General features: G+C 50.6%; 1 protein-coding gene and 1 long non-coding RNA gene across 5 annotated transcripts in view; both read right to left on the reverse strand.

The window, feature by feature from the left end:
• The window catches only part of ZNF423 (zinc finger protein 423), a 319,623-nt gene that overhangs the window by 168,526 nt on the left and 123,518 nt on the right, over nt 1–27,579 (reverse strand). The window lies entirely within an intron of this gene.
• On the reverse strand, nt 13,228–16,245 carry LOC140847050 (uncharacterized). The gene is made up of 3 exons (XR_012126651.1): nt 14,700–16,245; nt 14,300–14,485; nt 13,228–13,466 (listed from the first exon to the last, which is right to left on the reverse strand). It is a non-coding gene; the product is annotated as an uncharacterized lncRNA (long non-coding RNA).

The raw sequence follows: 27,579 nt of genomic DNA on the forward strand, positions 1-27,579 counted from the left end.
AGAATTCTTTCTGTCCCTAACACAGCCCCCTCCACAACCACACACGCCCACATCTTTCTCTTCCTTTCCTATATGTGCCCCTTCCACTCCCTTCCATTACACTTGTCTAATCCCCAAAGTGTCTCCCCTCGGCCCTCTTGTCCCTCTCAGAGCCATCTCCTGCTCCCTTCCCGTGTCTGCTGGCTTCTCACCCCATTTCCTTTCCCTCCACTCTCACAGGGTCTGCCCACCCCCTGCCTGCTCCCTCCCTCCGCTGCCTTTTCCTGCAATCCTCCTTCCCCCCCCCTGACTCCTCGCCCCTCTCCCAACCACAGGGAGAAAGAAGCCCAGGAATGGACAAGGTTGCCCAGCTTGCTGAGCCTCAGGGGGCCGGACCGAGCAAATCCCATCCCACCTGCTCAGGGAGAGGAGTGGGGGCAGGGGCTCATTATGCGCACAGACAGCCCAGCCACAGGGAAAAGCCTAGGGCTGGCAGACCCCCCGCAGGTCATACTTGCAAAGCCAGTGTCTGGAGCAACAACCAGTCTGAGAATTCCCTTCACCTCCCTCTATAGCAACTGCCCCAGTCTGGGGTCCCAGGAGGGGCATTGCATCTGGCCAGAACAGAACTTCTAACAGATGGGATGTCACCGAGCATGGCAGGAGGGCCTGAGAGATGGGAGGAGGAGCGTGAGGCTTGTGGGGGTGCCAAGCTGTCAGAGGCAGTGGGGGTCAGTCACGAAGAGCATGGGCTCTGAGGAAGGGCTGCCAGGTTTAAATACCTTCTCTGTCACTTCCCGGCTGTGTGACCGCAGGCAAATTATAACTTCTCTGAGCCTCAGTTTCTTCATCTGTAAAATGGGAATGGTGGTCACAATACCCACTTCCTAGGTCTGTTGTGAGGATGGAATGGGATGCTGCATGGTGTAAGCACGCTATAAATGGCAGTTATCATGTCATGATGACAACCATGACGCTGTGCCCTGTGCTAGTGGCTCTGAGAAGGTGATAGGACTTCAACAGAGCAGCCATATAGGAGACCCCTCCGTACCCAGACTCCCCAGGCCCCCCAACCCCCCTGGGCCTCTGTATTAGCCAAGGGTGCCTCAGAGCTAAGGATGCACCCAGCAGGTTTGTCCACCTGCTTCTGACCCTGAAAAAGAAGCAGCCCCTCTCAAGGGTGCAGAGCAGCAGGGCCCAGAGGACTGGGAAATTGCCCTGGCCACCTACCTGTAATTCTTCACCAATCATAACTGTGGACGTGAGCAGAGGGGGGCCTGGTGCCTGCCACTAACTTTGCTACCTGACTTTTCACTCAACACTACTTCTGTGTTTCACCACTGGGCTACTCAGTGGTGGCTGCAGCTGAGGTGGACCCTCACGGAGCTCACCACGTCTTGTGGGAAGCAATGATCGGAATACTGTATCAGAGAAATATAAGATCACAATGGGAGTGAGAGCTACAAAGAACTTAACATAAGTATACTCGCAGACTTAATACTTGTACATAATGTAAGGATATTCCTTCGTTGGAATCCCCAAGCTTGGAACGTCAGAGGTAGATGAGATCCATCCTCACCTTTAGAAAAGGAAACTTAGCGCTGAGGGACAAAGGGCTCAGTTCACCCACAGTCACTCTGTGGCAACAGCTAGAACTCAGGTCTCCCAACACCAAATTCAGGGTGCTTTCCTCTCTACCAAAAGGCACACTGAGAACAGTCACCTCTGGTGGTTCAGGGTCCAAAGGGACACATAAGAAAGCAATTTCCACATGCCATGTGTGACGCTGAGCACCTTATCCCATCTCCACTGCACACTGGGTCTTCACATGGCCACTAAGAGCAGCTACACGGACCACAGACCCTGGAGGCAGGTCAGACCATGACCTCACTGGGCGGAAGAGCAGAGAGTATTAGATTACCTCTGGCTATAATCCTGTAAACCCACATGTCTGTGGCCAAGGACCAAGAGAAAGGCTGTACACAGGAAAAAAAAGGTGTTTGGATAATGAGGATTTTTTTCTCAAAACTCAGCTAAATGTTGCCTTTGTTTCATCTACTGAATTCTCAGGTTGTAAAATTATAATAACACATCCAGATAAGTGAAGAATATTTAGATTCTCAAATTGCCCTGGAGAAAATGAAAGGGACATTAAAACCATCGTGATTACCATTAATTAGCCCAAAGGATGGATGGTAAGAGAAACAGGACAGAGATGAAAAGACCCTAGGCTGCAGGCCGGAAAACCATCAGTGGTTGAGTGGCACTGATCATGTCAGTCTTGGAAAGCCTGCCTTTGGGATGAAGAAGAAAGGAGCTAAGTCCCACAAGGTGCTGGTCAGGATGAGAGAGGTCCCATGATATCAGGCTTCTCACCCCCAAGCAGCAAACGGAGGGGAGCTGCCCTGGGCTGGCAGCAGAAACTTGGCTCATGAAGAGTATGGAACCCATCTGGGAGCCCCATCTTCTTAGAAGACCCCACTGCCCAGAAGTCCTTTCCTGACGTGAACCACTTCTAGGTGCCTCAGCAGGCTGAGCAATACCTACTCCCACCCCAACCCAAGACAGGGCTCACAAATGAAGGGACCCCATCAGCAGTGGGAGCCTGAGGGCCGCCTGCCAGGCTCTGCACACACTGGGCACAGCAGTTCTATGCGCAGCCCTCCCACATCGAAAGGCAGAAACACAGGTACCATCAACACAGCTGCTGGCCATTCCCAGACTCAGAGACCCAGCCAGGCCAGTCAGAAGGATTTACAAGGGTACAAGGGACACTGGACAGCTGCCTCCATCTGGGCATCAGGCAGCCCAGCCAGGTACCCAAGCTCAAAGGCCAGCAGTGGGCAGAAGATGAGGAAGGAGGCAGCCCAGGGCACAGTCTTCAAGGGTCAAACAGCACCCCACCCCAACAGGTTGTAACTGCTCCGTGGCTTCATGGAGCAGGTCCCCTCAGCACACACTAACTGGGCTAGGTGCACCCAGCTGGGGACAAAGCAGGGAGTCCCTGTCTGCATGCAGCATGGGGTCTGGTGGGACTGAGTAGCAGCCAGCTCTGGTTCCTTGGCCTTATGCCCCACTGTCCTCACCAGGCCCCTGCCCTAGCCTATTACTGTCAGAACAGGGGAAAGATTTCTCCACCCCAGTCCTGTTCTTCCTCCAGGCCTCCCCATTACAGAAAAGACCTCTCCCTCACGGCCCAAGCCAGTAACCCCGGGGTCATCCTGGCAGCCCATACTCCCCTGCCCCGGTACTTAATCCACCTCAAGTCCTGTCAATTCTGCCACCTAGAATGGCCCTTGAATAGACTCTTTGTTCCCCAACTCCACCACATGCACCGCCATCTCTACTTCCCCACTGGCCCACACCCACCCTCTGTAGCACAGTGGCACAAACTTCCAAGAGCAAATCTGATGTGCTAAGACCCCCAGTGCTTCCACCTTGGCGCACGAGACCCTGCAGGGCCTGGTCCTCACCCCTCTGCACGTGCCCCTTGCTCAGCATGCTCGTAACACTGCCTGATGACAGTCTTCCAACACGCCAACACCTTCTTGCCTTGGGGTCTGTGAACACTCTCGCTGAACTACCATCCACCGTTATTTCTATTCATTCTACCCAAATTTTCAATATCAATTCTTCAGAGAAGGCTTTGCTTCTATCATTCTTCATGGTCTTCCTTTAGGCCATTTACATGCCTCCAGGGATACATGTAGTTATGTGGTGATTCATCCATCATCCTCCCCCATGGACCAGGCCTGCCTTCCTCACCATTGTAGACCTAGCCCCGAGCCTGGCACACAGTAGATGCTCAAAAAATATCTACAACAACATTCAGTGCCTGAAAATTCTGGTACTTGATCTTGGGGTAGGTGGGCAGGAAGGCCAGCCTGGGACCCTCCCAGGAAATGTCCCAGTAGCATTGCCCAAAGGCAAGGCAGTTCTCACAGGGACCTGTACCCGTGGCGGCAGAATGGGTCCCCGTCCTCATGAACACCAAGCACTCAGCAGAGGTGATGCAGGGCCTCAGACCTCATGAGCAGTCCCCTGCCAGCCCCACGCAACTCACCGCCACGGACTGCCCCGGCATCCAGCTCAGAGCAGGCCATTCTCGGGCCACAGGCTTTCCCGGTCAGCCCCATGCAGAGGCTGCAGAGCCTTTTCAAGGCCTCCCAGCCTCTCCTCCTGGCCCACCTTGATTCCTCATGGCCTTGCTTTTGGCCATTTACTAGTTATGCGGCTCTGCCTCCACAGTCAGGGCTTTCCCACCTCCCAGCCTTTGCCACCACTGTCTTCTGACAAAAAGACTTCTTCCTTGTCATCCCCTCTGAGAGATTTCCCATAACAACCCAAATTTCTGACTTCTCTTATAAATCTGGAAGATTGAGCAACAGAAGGTCCAGCCTCCAGCAAGGCAACCGGTGGCAGGAACTGAGGAGCAGCGGTACCCCTGAGCAGGCATGTGACCGCCACCCACCCACTCCCAGCCCCCTCACCTGCCTGACTGCCATCATCACCTTTCCTGGTGGTCCCTACAGAGCCACACACCCCTTGGTTCTTACCACAGGGACCTCTGGCCATCCCACAGGACCTGTGACTGGCAGGTGCCCTGCATTTGCTCTGTAGGGAAGATGTACAAACATACCAGATGGTGACACCCAACCCTCTGCCTCCCACCTTCCTGGGCCAATGCCTCCATTTTATATTGGCTACCTGAGTTACCGGTTCATATACCTCCTCCTGTGGTTTGAACCTTATAGTTTATTAACATCCACTAATAAACAGTGTGTGGGCCTCCCACAGTGCCACCAAGAGAAGTCCAGCTCTGCGGGCTAAGCCTTCCCTGTCCTGCAAGCTCTCAGCACATTTTTGGCCATAAGGGAACAATTAGGAAAAACTCCCTCCAGGTTATATTTAGAAAGGGATGGAGGGGGAAAATGCTTCCTCTAGTAATTTTCATTCAGTGGCACAGGACAGTCTGTCCCCACCTACCCCCAGACCAGCACCACGGGGCAGGCAACTGCCTCTCCTGAACATGGGTTAAAATCAAGCCCAGCCTCTGTCCAGCCCTGATTATGCCTGCGTTTAAAAATAAGATGTGAAAGATGCATTATGTAAGACCTGTAGCACTCTCCTGCCCACCTCCGACTCTGGAATCAAAGATCATCATTTCTGCCATCAAAAACGAATGAAAGAAAGGCAGGAACAATGAAAATAGCCGCCCAACATGAGCCAGATCAAAGACGTGGGCACAGAAAATGAGGAGCCGGGGGGCCTTTAATTACTGCCTGCATCCTCCGAGTCATGTGGTGAGAGGGGAGAAGAAAAGTTTTGAAGGCCACCAGGTTCCATCCTGCTGTGGCTCCTGTTTCCACCGCCAGCACCAGTTCCCGACAAACTCACGTCTTTCATTTCCCTCCCTTTTTTCCCTCCTTTTTCTCTGCCCCCTACATGCCAGACAGGACTCCCAGGCTCCCCAGTGTTCACCATCCCCCAGCAGAGAGAGCTCAAAGGGGCTCCTCGGAGACCCCCGAGGAAGGGACATGGCCCCCCTCAGAAGGCTGAAGGCTGGGTGGCCCCAGCCCACCACAGTCGGAGGGGCTCCAGGAGGGACCAGGATCCACCAAGGGAGCTGACACCATAGACCACGGCGACTTTTTTTTTCTTTTTTTTTGCAAGTCTCCCTGGTTGAGAGGGGGAAAAAAAAACTCTTCAAATTCACATTGGGCAGGGCACCGTGGGGCAGCAGATCAAACCTGAGGACCGGCTGTTTGAGCTCAGCGGCAGAAAAAAGGATTGCCCAGGGACTGAGCTTAAGTAGAAGCTGGATTAAACTTCAAACGTAAACTCCCCCTTTTTCTACACAGCAGACAGTCATGGCTAATATTGCAATATGGACTCTAAAAATGCATTACAAATAACTTACTCTGGACCCAGACTTGGGCCTTTTGTATCAAAAGGAGGAGCCAGGAGGATAATTTTGACAGAAAGACACATGAAAACCCGCCCTCTTGCTTGACAGAAGGAAGTCCACCGAGCTTTGGGCCCAGGAGGCCAACTGCAGGCCCTGAGTGAGAGCCCATTCGTAAGAGACCTTGCTGGTGGGCCTTAGAGGCTCCACCTGCAGCTAAATGATGCTGGGATCTACCCCAGTTATGATAATCCAGGTATATTTCATAAATGAAGAAGTTCCAGGACAGGGTGACAAAACGGTGGTAAATTTAAAATATCTAATGATTTAAATAAAGCACTGAGACACTTAAAACACATCACACACAATGGAGTATAACTGTTATTCATGTGATAAATGAGTGACTCACTGAAAAGGAAAAACAATTCACAGGTGGTATAGATAAGCAGGGGAGCAGAAGACAAATTTGAAGTTGTAGGACTTTCTTCAGGTAGCCCTGGGCATTGCGAGGTCACTCCCTGGGGCCAGCACACTAGGGACCTCAAGAGAGCCTACCTGTGAACACAGGCATAACGGTGAGCACTAGGAAGTGTGGGTGCAGGGTAAGGGGCATGTGTTCTTGTTTGCCTGTGTTGGCTCACACGTGGGTCCGAGATGGGGTTGCGTAATAAAGAATTTGGGTAAAAATGTGCTGCTTTCCTAGACTATTTTTCAGAGAGACCAAAGCCCACCTTCCTAGATGACTGCTCTCTGTGACATCAGGGGTTCGGAGTTACCTACCACATCAGTGAGAACAGACCGGCCCTCCCCCTTCACCCCAAGAATGCCCAGGAAGAGGCCAGTAGTCCCTAAGAGTGAACAACTTCTGTGGCACATTTGGAGTTTCCAAAGGCACCACTGCCGGATCTCCACATAACCATACAAAGGGCAGTGACAGGCTGGGTATCACCAGACATGTACCTGGGTCTGTGAGGAGCACAGACAGAAAAGTCAGGGCAGGTCCTTCTTCATAATGGCCACATCTCTGGATCCCACAAGCCCCCAGGGGCTCCCAGGGCAAGAGCCAGCTCCCCCAAGAGAATTCAACAGCAGAAGGACTGTAGGTGGCGCCTCTCCTGGGTCCACCCAGGCACGGTGGCCTGGACTGCTTCACACTGCCCCACCTACCATCACTGGGGAAGGCTCCCCTCCACACCCATCTCATCCCTTGGGGGTGTCCTGTTTCAAAGAAACAGGTGTCCAGGCCAAAGAAAACAGAACCACCCTTCACTGACCGCAGCCCCACTGTGCCAGGCACTGTGCTGGCCTTTCACACTCAGAATCCCACATCACCACGCAAGTGAGGCTTCAGTGGCCCCATTCCTCAGAAGGGTAAACTAGAGCTCACAAGTAGGTTAACTGCTAATGACCATAGGCCTTGGGCAGAAAAAGGATTCAAACACAAGACTGTCACACTTTCCATGGTGTGACACCATCTTCCAAAGATTCTTTAGAGTTTCCACCCCATCAACAATAATAGTAATAGTAACAATGAAACTAATAATGATCATAATAACTTTGATAAAAAGGTGCAAACCAGAGAGGCCCTGGAGGAGGTAGCAATGAGGTACTGTTGGTTAAGCAAGTAAGTTATTCATGCCCAAAACAGAAGTGGAGGCAGGCCTGTGGGAAGCCTTCCCACTCCCCAGGACAAGCTCATGCAAGCAGCACTGAGTAGCATTCCTGAGGGGAACAGGGTCAGAGGAGATGGAGACAGCACAAGGAGGCCAAAGAGTGTGCCTCTTTTTCTCCCACCTAGAGGACAAACATGTCAGCCACCAGCGCTCAAAGGAGAAAAACGAAAGCAAGGGGTGTTTCCTCCCTTTGCCCCCAACCGCCCAAGACTGAATTGTGCAGCCAGGCCCTGACTCAGGGAAGGCCTAACAGAGCTGCAACGGGTGGCAGCCAAGGAGAAGCAGCCTGGGGGGATCTGCCCACCCCAGCACCCCCAGACTGGAGACAGCAGGCTGGCGAGGAGGAACACATATGCAGGGGTGGGGGGTGCTCCAGAGAGGGGCCAGGAGGTCTGCAGGCAAACTTAATGAATTCCTGTGAGCAGATTCCTGTCTCGCCAGACTCAGACCCTCGGGAGTGTGTGCAGACAGGAGGGGCGACCTCCCCTAGAAGCCAATAGCTCCAGCCTGAGGCACAGGCGTCTGATCAGGGTCGTTTGATTACTTCCCTCTCTGAAGCTAGCTCATGGCTGACTTTGGGCTTCTGGTCACAAGGAGGGAGTCTGCAGTGGCCATCCCTTGTCGGTGGAGAAGGATTTGGCTAAACCAGGACAGTGGTGCCCTTCAGAAAGGAGTGAACACAGCCCAAAAAGATGTACTCAGGTTGGAAACATATATACAAAAAGTATGTACAAAGAATCACTCTAGTCTACCTGTCTGAAATTTCTAACTTGTGGAAGGAAAATCAGCCAGGTACCTTCTAGGCCCCTCCCAGCTGGAAAGACACTTGAGTCTGAGCAAACATTCACTCCATGGGACAGTACAACTCAGTGTCAAGAACTTGGGATCTGTGGTCCGACAGACATGGTTTTGCCGCTAGGTCCTGCTACATCCTGGCTGGGCAACCTTGAGCAAGTTACTGAACATCTCTGGGCCTCAGTTTCTTGATAGGTAAAAATAAAGGATCTCCAAAGTATCTAAGAGAGAGGTTGAGGGTATTAAAATATGGTATCTAAGAAGGAATCATCAGGGTGGCTGGCACAAGGTAAGTGTAGGTAAGTTGCCTTGTGATGATCATTGGCCTGAGACTGAGCTCAGAACAATGGCTTAGCATTCTCCTGATGCTAAGGAATCGAACGCCTACTGCCCCACTGCCCCATTTTTTACGAAGGACACTTCATGTGTGAGTATCCCCACCTGTGAGCTGGAAGGGAGAAAATGAGGTTTTCTCCCTCTGCACGCTCTCCTCCTTCGGAATCCCAGCATGCATCCCTGGTGCACAGAGCTGCAGGAAAAAACCAGCAGGACCACAGCAGAGCCAGGCCCAAGACCTACAAGGAAGCAAGCCCCAGTGGGGCAAGGGAATGAGATCCACGGGACCCAGCGGCTCCCACCCAAGGTCCAACCCTGGAAACAAGCATAATATACCCCTCCCTCCCCAGCCAGAGCAGGGAAGCCCTGAAACCACCTCATCCCTCTTGATGGCAGCAAACACAGAAGCCAACCGGACCAGCCACACAGGAGGAAGACTCCAGAAAGGGACAAGGATGGGGCTGGGCAAGGTTAAACTCCTGGGGTGGACAATGCCGACAGGCAGGGAGATAGATGCCCACCCACTGGCAATGTGCCACATAAAAAACTCACTTTCAGATTTTTAACACATTTCCACACCTATCCCTTTATGAAGTCTCTCTCAGAAGATATTACTGCCCCTGCTATTTAGAAGAGAAATTAGGCATTAATAAAATTCCTCATGCCTGTGTCCCAAGCATAGCCTAGCACTGTGCCTAGCACATAGTAAGTGCTTAGAATATACTTCTTCAGTAAATGAGTAAAAAATAATCATAGACTCCCTCTGTGAGTTCCACAAGGGCAAGAGATTATAATTTATTCACTTCTTGTCTAAATGCAAGAGTACATGAATGAGTGAATTAATAAAAATACTAATGGCTAACATTTCTTTACATGTTTATTATGTGTCAAGCATTGCTCTGAGCACTTTACATAGGTTAACTTGTTTAATTCTCAGTACAACCATATGAGATACGTACTATTGTTAATTCTATTTTACAGATGAGGAAACTGAGGCACAGAGAGCTAAGTAACTTGTCCAGCATCACACAGTAAATAAGAAGCAGAAGTGAGATTAGAGCGCCAGTCAGGGTCCAGAGCCTGTGCAATGCACCAACAAAGTCTGAAGGCTGAGGTGGAATGTGCCACACTTTCTAGCCTGTCCAGCATCCATCCCTGCCCTCTGCTACAAGCAGCCCTGTCTTCCTTGAGCAAACACCCTCTCTATGCGATTCAGGGACACCAGGCTGGCCAAATGGCACAGTATCCCACAGCCACAGCCACTGGTGTGCAAACAGACACATGACCAACCTGGGCCAATCAAGGTGAATCCTGAACTTTGTTACACTACAGAAAAGAGCTGCTCTACTTCAGCAGGGAGGATACGAGGGTGGAGCCAATGAGGGGAGGGGATTAACTTGCCCCCTCTTAGGAAGAGTCTGGCCAAGAATGAAGCCAACAAAGAGGACAGAGACAAGAGAACATGAGAGGTGAAGTCCCAAGGATCCAGCCATGCCTGAAGTTTGATACTTAAGCCGGTCTGAGATGTGACTTCATTATTTACAACTGAAAGATCTCTGACCAGGGCCATGGCCCAGTTCAACATTTGCAAATGAGGACTCAGAGCAGTGAGTGCCTTTCTCAAGTTCACGTGGTCAGGCCAAGGTGAGAGCCAAGTCTCACGAGCATCCCTCTGCCAGTGTCTGCAGCATCACTCCTCTGTCTCTGTCTAACAGGAATCTCCCCAGCAAAGCTTATTTCTGTGGACCCCCTGTTATTACCACAGGGAATAAAGATGATTAATAAATATTTGGAGAGGAAGGAGGAAAGGAAAGCAGGAGGGAAGAGGCGGTGACTAAACTCCTGGTGGTCAAGCACTGCTGTTATTCATCTCCGTGTCACCATGTGCCAAGCACAGTGGGTAGAGAACAGGCTCCAAAAATCTCCTTTGAGTGTACAAGTGAATGCCCGTAATAAAGCATTGAGTCTTCATTCTACCAAACGACTATGGAAAGGGTTCCACTAAATCACTAGGGGTATTTTCAGTAGGATTTGATTTATAAAACTCCTAACTGCACACATGGTTTTGTACCTCTAGCCAGTTCTCAAAGTACTTTTTTGCCCATATGTCAAGACATTCCATCTCTGCTCCTCTGCAAGTAGGGATGCAAGCTGTACAGCCTGGGCACTGAGATGCTCTTTAGTGTCCCTTTTCTTTCCATCTTCTCACAGCCCTCAGACTTCCAAGGGCTAAAGGAACCATACCTTCCTCTCCTGCAAAGGGCACTCCCCAAGCAGGACCCAAGCTGGCCTCCAAGAGAAGGGAGCAGAGGCCCTGCCCTCCTCTTCCAGGAAGACTCTGATGCCTTCTAGCCAAAACAGGCACCTCTGGGCCACAGCAGGGGTGATGGGGACTAGGCAATTTTTGGTTCTCCTAACAGTTTCTTGGGGTGGTGTTGAGAGGGCCTCAGGAAATCCTCTTGAGCATTTCTGAGATATAAAATATGGTCTAGCATTGTGTACAGAAAACAGTCTCTGCAACTGAGCAAAAGTTGACAAGAGATACCCAACACCTACCCGCACCCACACCCCGGCTGAAAGCAGGAGAGCATAACCCTCAGAGGCACCTCTGCCTCCATCCCCACATCCCACTCACACTATGGCTCAGACCTCGTGCCTTCCCTCCTTGGGCCTCTTCTCCAGCTCTTTGCTAAGCAGATCAGACTAACTATCTCTCGGCAAGCTTACAGAGTTTTGTTTTGTTGGTTATGAAGCAAAAGGAGTGTTGGCTCTGGAGCTGAGAGGATATGGAGCAGAATTCATACTGGACAATCTAACAAGAACAACAGCTCCTGTTTATTGAATGCTTACTGTGCATGCCCCAAGCTCTTGAAACACCATGTCTCAATGCATCCTCCAAACACCCCTGTGAAGCAGATCTTATTAGTAGCCCCATTTTACAGATGAGTGAACCGAGGCACAGAGATGTTCAGTAAGTTATCAAGAGTCACAGAGTTGGCAAGTGATGGCATCATGTGATCTCAGGCAGGTCTATTTATCCTCTTGGAGTCCCAGCGGACTCATCTGTAAAGTGGGCCCAAACGTCCAACTCTCAGAGTTATTGTAAGAAGTCAAAGAGATCAGGGAGAGAAAAGAGCTGGGCACCACATGGTGGAAATGGCTCCTTCCCTCCTTTCCTCCCACTGGAAAGACAGGGGTGCTCATACCTTCTCACCCACCACCTCACCAAGCAGGTAGAAAAACCCTGAGACAAGGGTGAGAGGATGCTCTGAATTCCATGCCATGTGGCCTCATACAGGAGACAGCATTATTATTTGTTGTTGACTGAAAGGCTCTGATTTAAATAATTGGGCTATATTGAGATCTAGGTCCAAACAAAGAAAGTGAAACAAGACTGCTAGAGAAAGACCCCATACCAAGGGCTCCCCAAGGCGCCAGGTTCCGAAATCTGATTCCATAGGCCCCCTTCTCAAGGTGTTTTTCCACCTCCGGTGGCAGCCTTGGGAGCAGGAGGCCCAAGCCTGGCTGGCCAGGCTGGCCTCTCCCCTCTGCCCCTTTGAAGTGTCCAGCATGGGGTGGGCTGGAAGGAAACCCTGGGCCGCAGAGGCCGGCTGTGGCAGCACCTACCCACCCCCACCCGGCCGCCTCCCCCTCATTGTGCAGCGTGACTGGGCCTTTGTTGCCAGAACCCAGGCTGGGGACAGCCAGGGACCTGGCCTCATTATGTGCCTGACCTCAGGCAAGCCCCCTCCCTCCCAGGGTGGAAGGTTAACGTGGCTGCCTGCCATGCAGGCCTGGGCCTCCGGGAGGCCTTCTTCCAGGGACAAAGGACCAGCCCCCTTCCTCTTCTCCAGGCCCCAAAACAGCTGCCAGCCTGCAGAGCCCATTCATGAGGGGAGCTGAGGGGCCTGGAGGCATGCAGTCCCTGGCTTTGATGGCTCAGAAGTCACCAGGGGGCCTCCTTTCCAAACCTCCTTCCTCCCACCCCATGGAGGAGGCAAAGCTCAGGGGGAGCTGCCCAAGGGCTGATGCAGGAATGCAGTGAGTCCCGGGGGAGGAGGCTGGCTGCAGAGGGCCCACAACAGGGCCCACACCATTCTCTGAGCACACTCAGACCCCTGCTTCCACGCCAGGTTAATGATGTCAGCCCCTCACCAAGGCAGGATGGGGTGGGCCCAACAAGGGGCCAGAAGACAATCAGGAGCCCCTCAGGACTGCCCCACTGGGTCCTTCTGTCACTTGGTTTCTGATACAGAATCCAATGTCACATAGCCACAGATGGGCTGGGAGAAATGTGGCTCTCAGAAAGAGGAAAGGCCAGAAAAGATGTGGGAAAGGGACAAAAGTCCCTGTAGCTTATGGCATCACCTGCCATTAGGAGGGTTCCTTTCCTCAGTAATAATTACCTACTAGGTAGGACCCTTGCATATATACCAAGCACCAGGTAGCATCACCTGGAAGGCTGCTTCTGATTGCTTCCCTTACACAATTTCCAGCTATTTGGAGGCCTGCACCTCACACACTGGACTGACACACAGCTTTACTGCGCACTGATTTTAATTTAAATTCCAGGGAAATTTTTTGGAGTGTTTTATTTGCTGAAGATCCTGGAGCCAACACAGGAGCTCCCTGGGGCACAGCGGGACCCGATCAGGAACCAGCAAACTGCGGCCAGGCAGCGGAGTGGGTGTGAGTGCCAGAGTTGTACGTTCACGCGTGTCTCTGAAAGCAGGTGTGTCCCAGCGTGTGTACAACAAAAGGCTGGCTGAAAGCAGTACCTAAGGAGCAGGCAGGCAGCATGAGCCCTCGGAAGCAGCCTGGTTGGCCCATTGTTGAGAAGGGCTGCCTTTGAAGGGACAAAAGGTGTTGGGGGGGGAGGGGTGCCAGGAGGACACACGCGGGAGAGGTAGGCACATCTGTATATGGGATAAAATGCTGTCCCATTATCGGGCTGTCTCCTGGCAGCACAGTGTGGGAGGCGAGCGCGTGCGGGTGCGTGTGCCCGGGGATGCGCCCACTCACACTGTCCTGCCCAGCAAGGAGACACAGCACCGGGCACTCTTACAAAGACATCGATTTTTCCTCCTCCCCTTCCAGAGCCCGATCAAATGAGCTCCCGGAGTGACATGTCCTTAACTTTTCAGCGGAGTTTTCTTCTCCGACTTGTTTGTTTGTAAGGTATTTTTTAAAACCTGATCTCTAAGTGTGTCTGTCCGCAGCCTCCATCTCCCCAGCTCCCTCCCGGAAAGCAAGGAGAGCATGTGCTGATTATCTGAGCGTGCAGGCTGCTCATGGGGCGGCCTGGGCTCTGAGAATGCCAGGGGGTTAGAAACTGGGGAGGGGGCGGAATTAATTGCCAAGAAAACACAAGGCTGTGTTATGACTTTGATTCCATCAATTACCATTATCTTTCTCCGCAGGTCGGCCAACCATCCCCCAGAACCGGCCGCGTTTAACTTTCTTTGCCAGTCCTGATACCCCGTCAGATTTCTGGCGGTGCCACGCCGCCCGCCTGGGCCCCTTCTGGGCCCTTATCAGCCTCTCCCAGTCAGCCTGGCCCGGCACAGCTGTTCCAGGCCCTCAGCCCCTCACTTTATCTGCGAGCACAGACCTCGGCCTGGCAAGCGGCGGGCCCGGCGCCTGCTCCACATTCCCCAGGAAGCCGGCTGGGAACACAGCCGCCCTGCTCCCAGAATCCTCTGGGAGTTCATTACCAGCCAGGGTACCCCAGCCCCGCAGCCAAGGTGCGGGCCGCGCCACCCAGCCTCGCCGCCGGCGTCATTAAAACTCCAGCCTTCTGAAGAGAAGAGAGAACAAAACCACAAATTTAGATTAATAAAGCATTTGTTGATTCTACAGCAATTTAGCAGGCCCCTAAGAAACCCACCAGAGACCCGCGGAGCTCCAGTAATTTTCTGTTATATTATCTTTCTTGTAAAATACTTCCCCAGACAGAGTCCCCAAAGGGGCTCAAATATCACTGTGACTAACCAAAATCAATGTGCACTCACCTATTGACATTTTTACATAGTTTTTGGATTTAGTATCCAGCCGAAAACACAATCAACTCCTCTGCCAAGGAACCGACAGGCACTTAGCTAGTCAGCTATTAGTGTTACAAAGGAAAAAACGCAGGCACCCAGGGGAGCGGGGCGAGGAGGTACTGACGTCAGGGGGTAATTGGGTGTCTGAGAGAAATTGCCAGCGGCTGGCCGGCTCCCCCGGGGCTGCACAAAGCTGAGCTGTAACTCTAATAAAGGAGAGGAAATTCTAGAAAAGGGGGCTTTGCTACAAAGGAGCCAGGGCAGACACCAAAAATAGCCCTTTGGAAATAAATAAATGTGGCCAAAGCATATAGATCTAAAAAATAAAATAAATCACTGCGCAGAGGAGGCTCTCTGGCCTCTCCTCCCTGGACATCTGTTTGGGGCTCAAGGACTCTGCCTTCCCCCCACCACCCTTCCTCCCTGCAACCATACAGATTTCAGCGCTGGAAGGAGGTTTGCCATATATTTTGGCAAATAGGATGGGTTGTTTGAACCGAAGTTTGCAATCCCCTCTTTCCCAAAGGCAATATCTTCCTTGTGTGCTTAGAGGCACATAGAAAGGAATTTCTATTGTTTGGTTTTGGTAGTTTTTATGGTTTTGGTTTTGGTTTGTTCTTCTTTTCAGGGTTGGGGCATCTTGTAGTGCTTCCTCCATTTGGTAAAAAATTTAGAGGTTCTTGCTACATGATCTGGACCTCCCCTGGAGAAAGTATGTATTCTTAGGAAGGGGGTTAGCTTTTCTTCCTTTACCTCTCTCCCACCCACTACCATGGCTGTGGAAGCATCTGGGCAGACTTCACTGCCTCCCCTCAATAAGGTCAAAATCTCTAAGAGGAAGGAGGACAGGAAAATGGCGGCCCCGGCCCTGCAGCTCCGGAACCAGGCCCCAGGCTGGGATGCAGCTCTCCCTTGGGAGGCGGTAGCCCTCAGAGGACCCGGGGAGGGAGTGGGGAGAAGAGGGTCTGAGACCCAGAGGCTGCCGGGAAATTCAGGACTTCTTGGTCAGGCAGGAGAGGGTGACTTGGGGAAAGAAATGGCAAAAATGGGATTCCCAGGGTCAGATTCTATTTCACCGTTTTGAAAGAAAAAGGAAAAAATAGGCCCTGGATTTTAAAAAGAAGAAGAAGAAAGAAAAAGGAAAACGCAGAATGCACTCCAACCCAAAGCTACTTGGAAATTGGTCTGAACAAAGGTCTTCAGCTAAAAATGTCAAATCAGCACCACGGGGGCTCCTTGCCCTCTCTGTCTCTGAGCCCCTGCTGAAGCCCATGGGGCCTGCTGGGAGAAGAAAAGGTCCCTCCTGGGGTCTGCCCAGGGCTGTGAGCCTGAAGCCCCATCCCATCAAGACACCCCAGGAGCCACCCGAGCTTCCTGGCTGGGGGTCTCAGGGTGGCTGGGACACAGTTCCATTCCCTGCCATGCACCGGTGCCAACACCAAGGGGGAAAATCCGGCTGGAAAACAGAAAGAGATCCTACAACTGACAGCCCAGGGGAGGGAAGCAGAGCTCAGGAACGTGCCAGCCAGCGCCCTGGCACCAAATCACAAACCTTGAATCAATGATGCAATTGCTTAATTAATCAGCCCGCTCAGGGTGGTGCAGAGGATCTCTGTGAGTGTCTGACCCAACCAGCTCCTAATGGGCAAACCCCCCTCCTTGGCCCCCCTCTGCTGGACCCACGGGACCACAGATGGTTGAGCACCGTCTGGGAGTCTCACTGAGGGGGGGAAATGTGAGTTCCCCAGTCCCCTGTGTGATCCAGTCACTCTGGCAGAAAGGAGGAGGGAGGGACAGAGGCGGAGGGAGGAGGGAAGAAGGAGGGTCTTATCAGCAACTTAGAATTTCTTGGCCTTGGCTGCTGTAAGTTAGCTCCCTCAGTGTTATTTTCTTGTCCCAGTCAATGAGACTGTAATAGAAATAAAGAGAGCGAGGGCCCTCTTTTCAGCAAGCCAGTGAGTGCCAGATTTAGGAGGGAAAAAAGGCAGCTTAAATTAACCTAAGGCTTAACACATTGAAGTCTTGTAACTTTAAAAAAAATAATACCGAAGGTGAGTATGCAGATGGTAGAGGCTGCAAATAGTCACACACAGAAACTGGTGTGAGTGTGTGTGTGTGTGTTGGGGGACAAGAGGCAACACCCCTTCTGTCTTTTCAAGACTTCGGCAACAAACTGTTTGCAAAAAAGTAGTAGGCAACTTCAATGTTTCCTACTCTGATGGCCCCAGCTGTGAGTGAGGGTTTGAAACCAGTTCACACGGGGGGTTGGCCCATCTCCAACGCTGATTTTCTCATCTTTAATGCACAGAAGGGAGGGGAGAGGGGGAGAGCAAGCGGGCCAGTATCTCAAACCGACCCCAAACAGTTAATGATAATGAGACGGGAGCGCGCTACAGGAGTTTAACAGCTCCAAGGAAGAGGGGAGACCTGGGAGAAGGGAGCGGCAGAGGTGTTTTCAGTGACCAAAAAGAAAAATAATTTCTTTTTAAACAATACCCCTTGACACTGGGTGTTTAAAGAGAATATACTCCAGCCCCTAAAATATCAAAGTGAGATTTAAAAATAGAAAAGTCATTTCCCCCCTTCCCGGTTGCAGATTTTACTGTAGCGTTCTAGAAGGCAGATTAAATGAAGGAAGCTCAAACACACTCAATTTTGTCCTTTAGCAAATTCTTCTCTTTCACTCTTGCATGAAGAAAAAAAATCTCCCCACAGAGTTTTTCTCTTCTTCCTGGTGTGGATCTGGGCCCCTGCAGTGCCCTGTGTAATTTCCAGTTCCTCAGAATTCAGGTATTAATAAAGACCCCATGGGGACTTCCAACAATATAACCCTACATTTTGAGGCATTATGAAAGGAAACCCCCAGGGGTCTGTGGCTCAAATTTCTGAAATGTAGGCATTGTAAAAGGCACCCCAGGGGATGCCCGCAATAGAAATCTGCTGAATTCAAAGCATTTTGGAAGTCCTGGTGGGAGTCATTACTCCCACTGGAAGCTTTTTACAAAACATGTGTTGCTGACATGTTGACAGATTGCTCAGTGAAGTGTTTAGGTGCATGCACAAGGCGGGCCTTTGGAGACGCTCGGCGCTGCCAGCGAGTCTCCGAACGCTGGAACCGGTACCATCCATATTTCATAACAGGGGAGGCCAAGGCAGCCGGGGACAGGAGGAGTGTTCTCCGAACCAGCAGTGAGCCTCACACCCCTCCGCAGAGGAGCCACTTCAAGTGGGCCAGCCCAGTCCTCGCCTTTGGAAGCCGGTCTGTGCAGCACAGCTGTGACGGCCCTTGTATCCTGCCAAGGGGTTTACTGAAGGAATCTTGAGGCGACCTCCCCGATCACGGCAGAGCCTCGAGCAGACTGAACAGAGGAGGGGGCAGGGCAGGGGGCGGGGGCTAACAGGACCCTCACCTCCACCCCCTGCCGTCCAGAAGAGGCTGCATGGTGGGGAAGGGGTTTGAACTGGGGTGCACTGGTCTTCACAGCGTTAAGCTCAGGAAAGTGATCTGTGACTTTAATAAGGCAGAGGGGCCCAGAGGAATTAGCTGCCTAGGTGATGGAGGCGGGAGATGGATGGAAATGTATTCATGGCCTTGTGGGCCAAGGGCCAGGCTGGGGCCCTGGGGAGGTCAGCTCACCCACAGCCCCACAGGCTCCGGGGTTCTCTTCTCCAGGAGACTTTCTCAACCACTCAAGAAGTGAGTGCCAAGCAGGCCTGCCTGTGCGTGTGTACACACACACAAACACACACACACACACACACACACACCATGGCAGGATAATGCGCCATATGCCCATGTTCATAAAATTTTTACAGTAAAAGCAGATGTAGTTTGATAAATGTGTACATGTGTTGATAGGAACCCACACACCAACACACACACAGGCACATTCCAACACCAACACCGGGCCTTCTCCTTCCGCGGCTCTGCTTCTACCCTTGGAACCTCCCCACACATGCACCAGGATGAGAGGCAATGTGCTTAACCACACCACGGCCACTGGGACACACAAAGAAATCTCTAGAAATTTCGTTGTGTGGTTTTTTTTAAAATTTATTCTCTTTGAACTGTCCTATCTATTCCATTGTCAACTTGGGGTTTTCCTGTATTGGATTTTTTTAAAGAACGTTAATGGGTAAAAATTTTTTCTGCTTGGCTCAACAGTATTTAGAATCAGGGGTCAGGGGGATCGTGGGGGATGGTAACCACGTGTCCAACCCAGCCCTACATTTCTCAGGATTTCACCCCCAGGCTGGAAAACTGACTTTGGAGTTGGCTTGTAGGTACCAGAAACACATTCTCATCCTGGAGGCCTTTCAGGTCTTTTCCTCCTATCAGAAGTAAATTGCATTTCCATGCACAAATGGCTTTTCCAAAAGAAGGATGCAAGATTCCATTCCCCCAAATCCTCCACAGACCTCTGGGGACAAAGGCTCCAGAGACGTACCTGGCAGGGGAGCCCCACCCTGGGTGTCAGCCTTGCAGGAGGCCAATGGGAAATCGATAAAGCTCCACTGACTCAAGTCGTTTCCCACCAGCCCGACTCACTGGGCTGCCAGGGGTTTTGTATCTACTAGCTCCTAAGTGCCTGGCTGTGGGTTGCATGCATCAAGTAGGCACATAATAGATGACCAGCAGTAACTGTGTGCTGAGTAAAGAGTGAATGAAGGATTAATGATAACCCCAGGCCATGGATGAGGTTGTCACTGTCAACCCCAGTAGGTATACTCCATTCAGTCTCCAGGAAGGAGGGACAGGTTTCCCTTTCTGAGCAAACTTTGGGGGCCCCCTCTTCTTCAGAGCAGAGACCTTGGTCTCAGAGGCTGATGGAGGTGGCTGAACCCTGGCCCCAAGGGTCCACTTTCCACAGGGCTGCCCTTGCCCCAGTATCCAACTATGCGGTGCCCAGAGGGAGACCATCTGGGTGTGCAGAGGGGCAAGAAGAACTGAGAGGGAGGAGAGGGATCTTTGGTGGAAACCCCACCACCACCAAGGCCTTACTCCTTCAGGAATATCAAAGTCCATGTAAAGCTCCCCCTCAGGATGCCAGGCCTGTGATATGCCGACCCTTGTTGAGTCCTCCCACTCTAAGCAACCCCAGTCCTGTCTGCAGGATTCTGACTACTCCTCCCTGGATGACAGCAACTTATGTTTATGCCTTACTAGGGTGATCCACTTGTCCCAGTTTTCTGGGACATCCCTGATTTTAGTGCTGAAAATCTTACATCCCAGGAAGCCCCTCAGTCTGGGGTAAACTGGAACCATTGGTCACCCTATACCCAAACTGTGAGCTCTGTGAGGGCGGGGACCAGCATAAAGTCTGATATATAACAGGAGTGCACCAAACTTTTTGTTGAACCCATACATGAATACATTAAGGCTTTTGTATCTGGGTTCCAATAGGCCTGAGGGAGTAGGAAGGTTTGTGTCCCATCATATAGGGCAAAGCTCCAATCCCAGAGAACTGGTCCTCAGAGCACACATACCAGGCCCAAAGGCAGCAGCTCACCTGGGCTGCACCGGAAGCCTTCAGACATGGCTGCTGTAGCTGGCAGTCGGGCATAAAAGCTTACAGCTTGCAGTGACATCCACTCTGCACTGGCGTTCCTCCTGCTCACCACCAGCAGCAGCCCGTTGGCCTCCTAGAAGCTCCCAACTCCCTCCTGGCCCGGGAGCAACTTATGAGCAGACACCACCTTTACTGACCTTGTTATCTGCTCATTCCCACCTGACCCCTCCAGCCTCTTCCCTACCAGAGCCTTTGGACTTGACTTTCAAAGGTTAAACAATAGCAGACTGGGATGTGGAGTCTCCTTTCTGGGAGAAGGTGGGAGGGTCCTTGGAACTGGGAGAAGAAAATAGCCTCAAATAAAGGCTAAACTCTGGCTACCTCAGGAGAAAGATGGGAATGCAGGGGATTCATTCATCCAATAAATACTTCCCATGAACTCTCCAGTCAAAGGCCTAGCCCTGGGCAAACAAAGGTGAAAAGTCAAGATCCCCATGTATCACAAGACCTCTGGGTAGACCACTGGGTGTGTCCAGTCTAGCTACAGAGGACTGCAATACACAACTGAACACAGCCATACAATGAAACAATAGGAAGCTGATTAAAGGAGGCTTTAGTACAATATTTAACAGTATGATAAGCTGTTTGCCATCTATAGGTAAGTGGAAAAAAAGCAGATTGTGGGACAAGAATCTGGAATGATAGCACTGGATCCTCTGATTTATGGCTGGGCTTTATTTTCTTCTCTTGGCTTGTCTCTATTTGATAGATCTTCTACAATGAATTTGCCTAAGCATGAAACAAGAAAACTGTATTTTGAAAACAAGGGAGTGGGCCAAGTGCTGCTGGGGGCCCCAGACAGTGGTCTGCTCAGAAGTCAGGGGAGGCTTCTGCAAGGCTGGAAGGATGAGGTGTGGCTCTGACAAGGAAGCAAGCCAGGGGATGGTGTTCCAGGCAGAGAGAGCCGCATGGGCAAGGACACAAGAGGCTTCAAGGACAACAGCAAGGTGAAGAGCAGGGAGGCAGGCCGGAACACAGGGCCAGACCTAACCGCAGTGGCCACTCGAGTAGAGAGGTGAATGGTTTCAGGGGCAATGGAGGCTCTGACCCCTCACCACTCCCCATCAAATGTGAGGCCACAGTTTGCCCCCGAAGAACTAGCTTCCATCATACTGTTAATAAGGTGGGTGAGGCTGCAGTCCAAAATGAGGTGCGGCCTTCCAGTTTTTACCTCCAAGCTAGTCACTGCTGCAGTGTCTGGCCAAGCAGCCAGACCCGCTGGCCCCAGTCTCGGCCCCTCAGACAGGCCCTGAGCCTCTGCTCCCATGTTCTAAAGGGCTCACTGTCCTATAAGGGCCAGGACTGCTGTCTCACCTGCCCCACCGATTCTGACCAGCCAGGTGTGACAGGCCCAGGCCCCACCACCTGGTAGCAAACTGCCAGCCCCTGGAGGGACAGCTGCCATCGAATGCAGAATCCAGGTGTCAGAAGAAATTAAAACAACTGACCCTGCCACATTTTTTATCATTCATTCATAAAAAATACAAGAGCCAGATAGAAGAAAAATAGGTCACTTCAGTGAGATTTACAGTGACTTAGAATCTAAACATCACCCGAAGGTCTTCGGAGTCCATCTGGCTTCTGAAGGCCAGGTCTGTCTGACCCAGAAAGGGAAGAAGCAGCCCAGAAATGCAATGCAGAGTGGAGCTGTGACCTGGGTGCCAGTGACACAAGCATGAGTGGCCCCAGGCCACGTGACTGCTGGCACCAAAAGAAAATCTCAACGACAAACCCCCAGAGTGATTCACAGATGAGTCCACTCTCCACACAGCAGCCACAGTGGTCTTTTAAAAACATACCATCCAAATAAATAAATAAGTCATGGGGATATAATACACAGCATAGTGAATACATCCAATAATATCATAATGAATATTGCCCAACTCAGCCAAACAAAATTCCTTCTTGAAGATTTTACAATATGAAAAACAAAATAAAACTACTCATGCCTGAAAAAAAAAAACATACCATCTGATCATGTCATTCCTCAGTTTATCCTTTCCAATGGTTTCCCACGAGCTCTGGGATAAAATCCCCACTCCTTCCCATGGCATCCAAAGGCCCACGTGATTTGGTCCCAAAAGACCTCTCAGCCTGATTCCACACCCTCACCTCACTGCTCTCTGGGCACCTGTGATCCTCACCTCCTTGCTGGCCCAATACACTGCAGCACCTCTGCTTTCCCAGGGCCTTTGCACATGCTCTTCTCTCTGTCTGCAGTGCTCTTCTCTATAGCTTTCACCCACTTTTCTCTTACTCATTCCAGGTCTAAGGCTAAGACTTTTAGAGGCTCTACATGCAGAAAAGGATATGCCTCACACTCATGTACGCTAACATAGAAAAAAACACTAAACTATAAAATAAGTGTAAAGAAGTCTTGACAAAATTATTGATTCATTTTTTTGTGCATCCTCTAATGGTTTATAAAAACTAATATCTTAAATCTAATTCTTACAAAGGAACTTTTCATGTGGGCATGGCCCTGCTTTACTATTACCCTAAACACTTGGATGCAATACAGTTCAGAGCTCAGCCCCAGCTTCACAGCCAGGGAAGACCACACTCCCTGTCATCCCAACACTGCCAGGACTACCAAGATAGCCAGACACAGGCTCCACTCAGCACTTTCACAGAACTACGTACCTTCCCTTAGAAGCACTTAACACTGCTGTGACCTTCCCCTTGTTTGTATGATTCTCAGATTAATGTCAGCCCCCAGCGCACCATCAGCTCCACCAGCATGCTGCTGTCTTAGCTCAGTGCCTAGAACATAGCAGGTGCTCAAGAAATAGTCATTGAACCAATGAATAGGCCAATAACTGCATGAATGAATTAGGGATGACAGTTCACATTACAGACATAATCACAAGGAGCCATTACTGGGTGTCTGGATGTGCCAGTTCCCTTAGGGAATTCAAAGAGTTCTTCCAGCCAACATTTACAAGACACCTACTATGTGCCAGGCTCCAAGGCACACAAGGTTGAACAAAACAAGCCTTATCCTCTAGCATTTCAACCCAGAAAAGACAGACCCATCAAAAATCCAAATGGTCGACTGCCATTCCATGAGAAAACAGAGCCTCAGAGTGCCAGGGGCAAGCTGGGGAAGCAGAGATGAACATAAGAATGCCCCATTCTATCCCTCGAGGTCAGGATGGCACTGTCCTCAGCTGGTGCCCCCCTGCCAGCTGCTGCAGAGGCACGCATCTTGGCTTTTCCTTGCAGCAGGCAGGGGTTGTTAGAACTTGCATTCCCTTTATGCCCAGCATGCTACCTTCTTTCATGCAACATTCACTGATCATGCTCTTACTCCATGTCAGGCACAGTGCCAGTTGCTGGGGACATGGAGACCAAGCCATGGTCCCTGCCCTCAACAAGGACCATATCCACATCAATAGCTCTCAACCAACAGCAGCACCGCCTGCCCATCAGAGGCATTTTTCTTCAAGTGCTACAGTAATCAGAGAGGTTGCTACTGGCATCTAGTGGGCAAGGGCAGGGTGCTGAATGCCCTGCAAAGCAAGGAACAGTCCCTCAGAATGAAGAATTATCCTACTCCAAACGCCATGCCATGGTTGGAAATTCTAGCACAAATCTATCCGTTGTAAACAAACCAACAAACCCTGCCTTGCCTTGCATACAACTGCTGGAGAGCATGCGCCAAAAGCACACAGTCCAACAGCCTAGAGTCTCAAAAGTGAGAGCTGCCAGATGTGTCCAGCTTTGTCCCCAAAAAAGCCCCAGTTCCCACCAAAACTCTCCTGCTCCACTTCCCAGTTCTCCCTGCCTCCTCGGTTTGCTCAGCATTCCTGAAGTCCTTGCTACTCAGAGTGTGGTTCCTGCAACCAGCAGCTCCTGCACCACCTGGGAGTTTGTAACAAATGCACAATCTTGCCCCTCCCTCATCCCAGACCTACCAAATTATAATCTGCATTTTCACAAGATCCCAGGTAATCCATATGCACTTGAAAATCTGAGAAGCACTGCCAGTAGTTAGTCCAGAACAGCTTCTGAGACACTTTCTGGTCAAAATTCCCCAGGCGGCAGAGTTGGAGAGGGAGGCTCCAACCACCTCTATCACCTCCATCCCCTGGCCCCATGCTTCCCGATACCCAGTGAGAGAGAGCACAAGCACCTTCATGCAGAGCAAGCCAGATGCCACAGGACAAGTGGATGGGTGGGTGGCTTTTCTCCCTACTCAGCTCAGAGGAGGGGAAATAAGAGTGGGAACCCCCATAACAATCCGAACACCTGTCAGAGTTAGGAATGCAATTGAGGAATGTTCCCACTGATGATAAACCAAGGGGTAACGTGTCAGTACAAAGGCATTCTTTTTCTTATTCCTGAGGGGCTTGCCAGGCTGAAAGAAGTATCAAATGAAGGTTGAAATGCCTTCCTCAGAACCACACCAACACCTGTGCCCCTCCTCTACAAGGCTTAATTTGGGGATGCTCTGGAATTCTGATCCAAGTCTCACTGCATGCCTACTCTCCTAACTAGACTATAAGCTGATCTGATTCCCTTTTCTAGACACCTTTAGCCACAAAACTGACCCAGGCACAGTGTCTAATCCAAATAAGTCCTGGTGTAATGGCTGTGGGATGGGATGACATAGGATGGGATGATGTACGGATAGAATGAGATGGGATGGGATGGTGGGATGGGACAGGATGGGGTGGAGTGGGGTGGGGTGGGGTGGGGTGGGGTGGGATGATGCAATGGGATGGAATGACATGGGATGGTGGGATGGGATGGGATGGGATGGGATGATGGGATGGGATGGGATGATGGGGTGGGAAAGGTGAAATGGCATGGAACAGGATGGAATGGAATGCAAGAGAAGAGAATGGAAGAAAGGTTGAGGACAGCAATGCCCCCTTCTTGCTATCAACCATGGAAAAAGTGTTCCAACAGGGAGACATGTACTAGAATGTTAACTATAGCAAACAATCAGAAACAACCTAAATGCCTATCACCAGGGACCAGCTGCATAAACCATGGTATATCCATGCTATGCAATGCCACACAGCAGTTAATAAAGAATAAGGGAGATCTATATACCAATGCAGAAAACCCTCCAAGGCATAGTATTTGTGAAAAAAAAGCAAGTTGCAGAATGATAGATCCAATATGGTATCATTTATTTTTTTAATCAAAAATCAATACAACACTGTTTCTATGGATACACATACACCATATTTCATGGAATCGAAGACACCATGGATTGTAAAATGCACTATTATTTTACATGCCACTAAAAAAGCAAAACAAAAAACACTGTCAATTAAACCATGACAAGCCACTAGTTGCAAGATTCATCTCAATTTCAGAGACATTTAAGGTGTGTCTTAGAGTCTATGAAACGTGGTATTACACGAACTCATAGTAGGTCTTGAAGCATGCAAACCAAAATGGTGACCACCATTAACCTGGTGGGGTCAGGGGGCAGGATGGAGGCCATAACCTCATCTCTATCCTTGGAATTTTTACAAATAGGATGTACTAATGTATGAGTGATATTTAATAATCTCTAAATGTTTTCTTAATACAGAATGACTGAAAGCCTCATCCACCCCAAACTTAAAGGTGAACAGTACTAAATAATCATATCGGGCCAGTGCATGAGTCACAGAAGAAACCAGGACTTTCCACGGCGGTAAGTCAGGGCGGGGCTGCTGGTGGATCAGCAAGTGGGAGGCTGCACGGCTTTGTGAAGAGCAGAAGGAAGCATTTGTGAATGTCCAGTGGGGAAGTGCCATGGAAAAAAGAAAGAACAGGAAGAGAATTTGATTTGGGGAAACAATTCACAACCTACTCTCAGACTAACATCAGGGCTACTTGAGGGCCTGGGGTTGTCCCCCGAAATGGCTCCTTCAGCCAGCCTGGCTGCTGTCTGCAAAAGCAGTCTGGAAAGTCACAGTGCCCCCTGAATGCCTCACTCACAAGGGATCTCCTTGGACTCAAGCTTCTAATTCCACCTTAATATCCAATTCTGTGTGTCAGGGAGGAGCTGAACCTCGGCCTGCAGCCACCACATCACCTTGCCCTGCACACAAATAAAAATAGCTTTGGTGCTCAGAGCACAGGTTTCCTTGCCTTATCCTCTGGGGTCCCAGGAGCAGTGCAGCCACAGAATGGAAACCACGTGCAATATAAATACATAATGAACAAAGAGGCTCCTCAGAAGCATCCTTGACCTTGCTGCTTCCCTTGACTTCTATTGTCCCCAATGAAGCTATAAATGGAATGACACTGTCGAAGGGGGTGATGGCACAGAGGGCATTCCTTGCCAATTTCTCTAGCAGTTAAGCAGTAAATGGTGTTAATCCAAATGATAACCTATTCAATTCTCCATTTATGTAAATAATAAAGTTTTGGCAGCTCAGGCCATGACTTGAACAGCTAAACCTGGCAGGAGCCAGGTCTCTTATCTGATGAATTTCCACCTCTGTTCCCATAATCTGTGGCATTACAGCACAAGACCAAATCGCTGACCAGCATCATGTCACAGGAAAAGGGAAAACTAAAAGCCGAACTCCCATGGCAACCTGACAATTCCTCAGGCTTCAAGATAGAAGTGTGGCTCTCACTCCCCCAAACAAATACACACGGGGAACTTGGCCTCTTATAAACTGGGATTACTCTGCAAAATCTGACTCCTCAGAAGCAGGAATAATTACATTAATGTAAAAGGCATTTGCCATCAGCTCCTGCAGATCCACCCTTCAGCTTCACTAGCCCTCTCTGTGCCCTGGGAGGCTGACAATAGGCTCCTCCACTTGGGGCACACTGTTGGGTTCAGCCCATAACCCAAGCAAAGACTGGAGGGTGGGAGGGGAGAGAGTCAGGGTGTTTATTCTCCTCGGGCTCCCTGGGTTGGGTGGCCTCTCACCAGGGAGCTCTCCCGCCAGTCAGCCTCTTCAGGCTGCTTCCCCCAGGCCCCTTCAGATCCCTGCAAATGCTCCTCCTCTCCCCTCGACAGGTTCTCCAGCATTGCTGGGAATGTCGCCCTGTGCTCCCCACCCCTTCACCCTGTCCGCCCCTGTACAGGGCCCTTTATTACATGCTCTTCAACTACCTGGTTTGACTGTACCATCTGTTTTCTGTTGGGACCCTGACTGAGTGGGTATCCTTTAAACAATTTTTAAGTAAACATGTCAACAAGGTGTTTGTTAAGACTGTGATAAAAAGATGTTAGAGGAAGCTGTGTAAAATATGTCCTCAGTGATAAAACAAGCAGCCTGCAAGCAAAGGTAGTCAGGGGGCAGAGCCTTTTT

This window comes from Manis javanica, chromosome 17 (genome assembly GCF_040802235.1).
Source record: "Manis javanica isolate MJ-LG chromosome 17, MJ_LKY, whole genome shotgun sequence".
Classification (NCBI taxonomy): domain Eukaryota; kingdom Metazoa; phylum Chordata; class Mammalia; order Pholidota; family Manidae; genus Manis; species Manis javanica.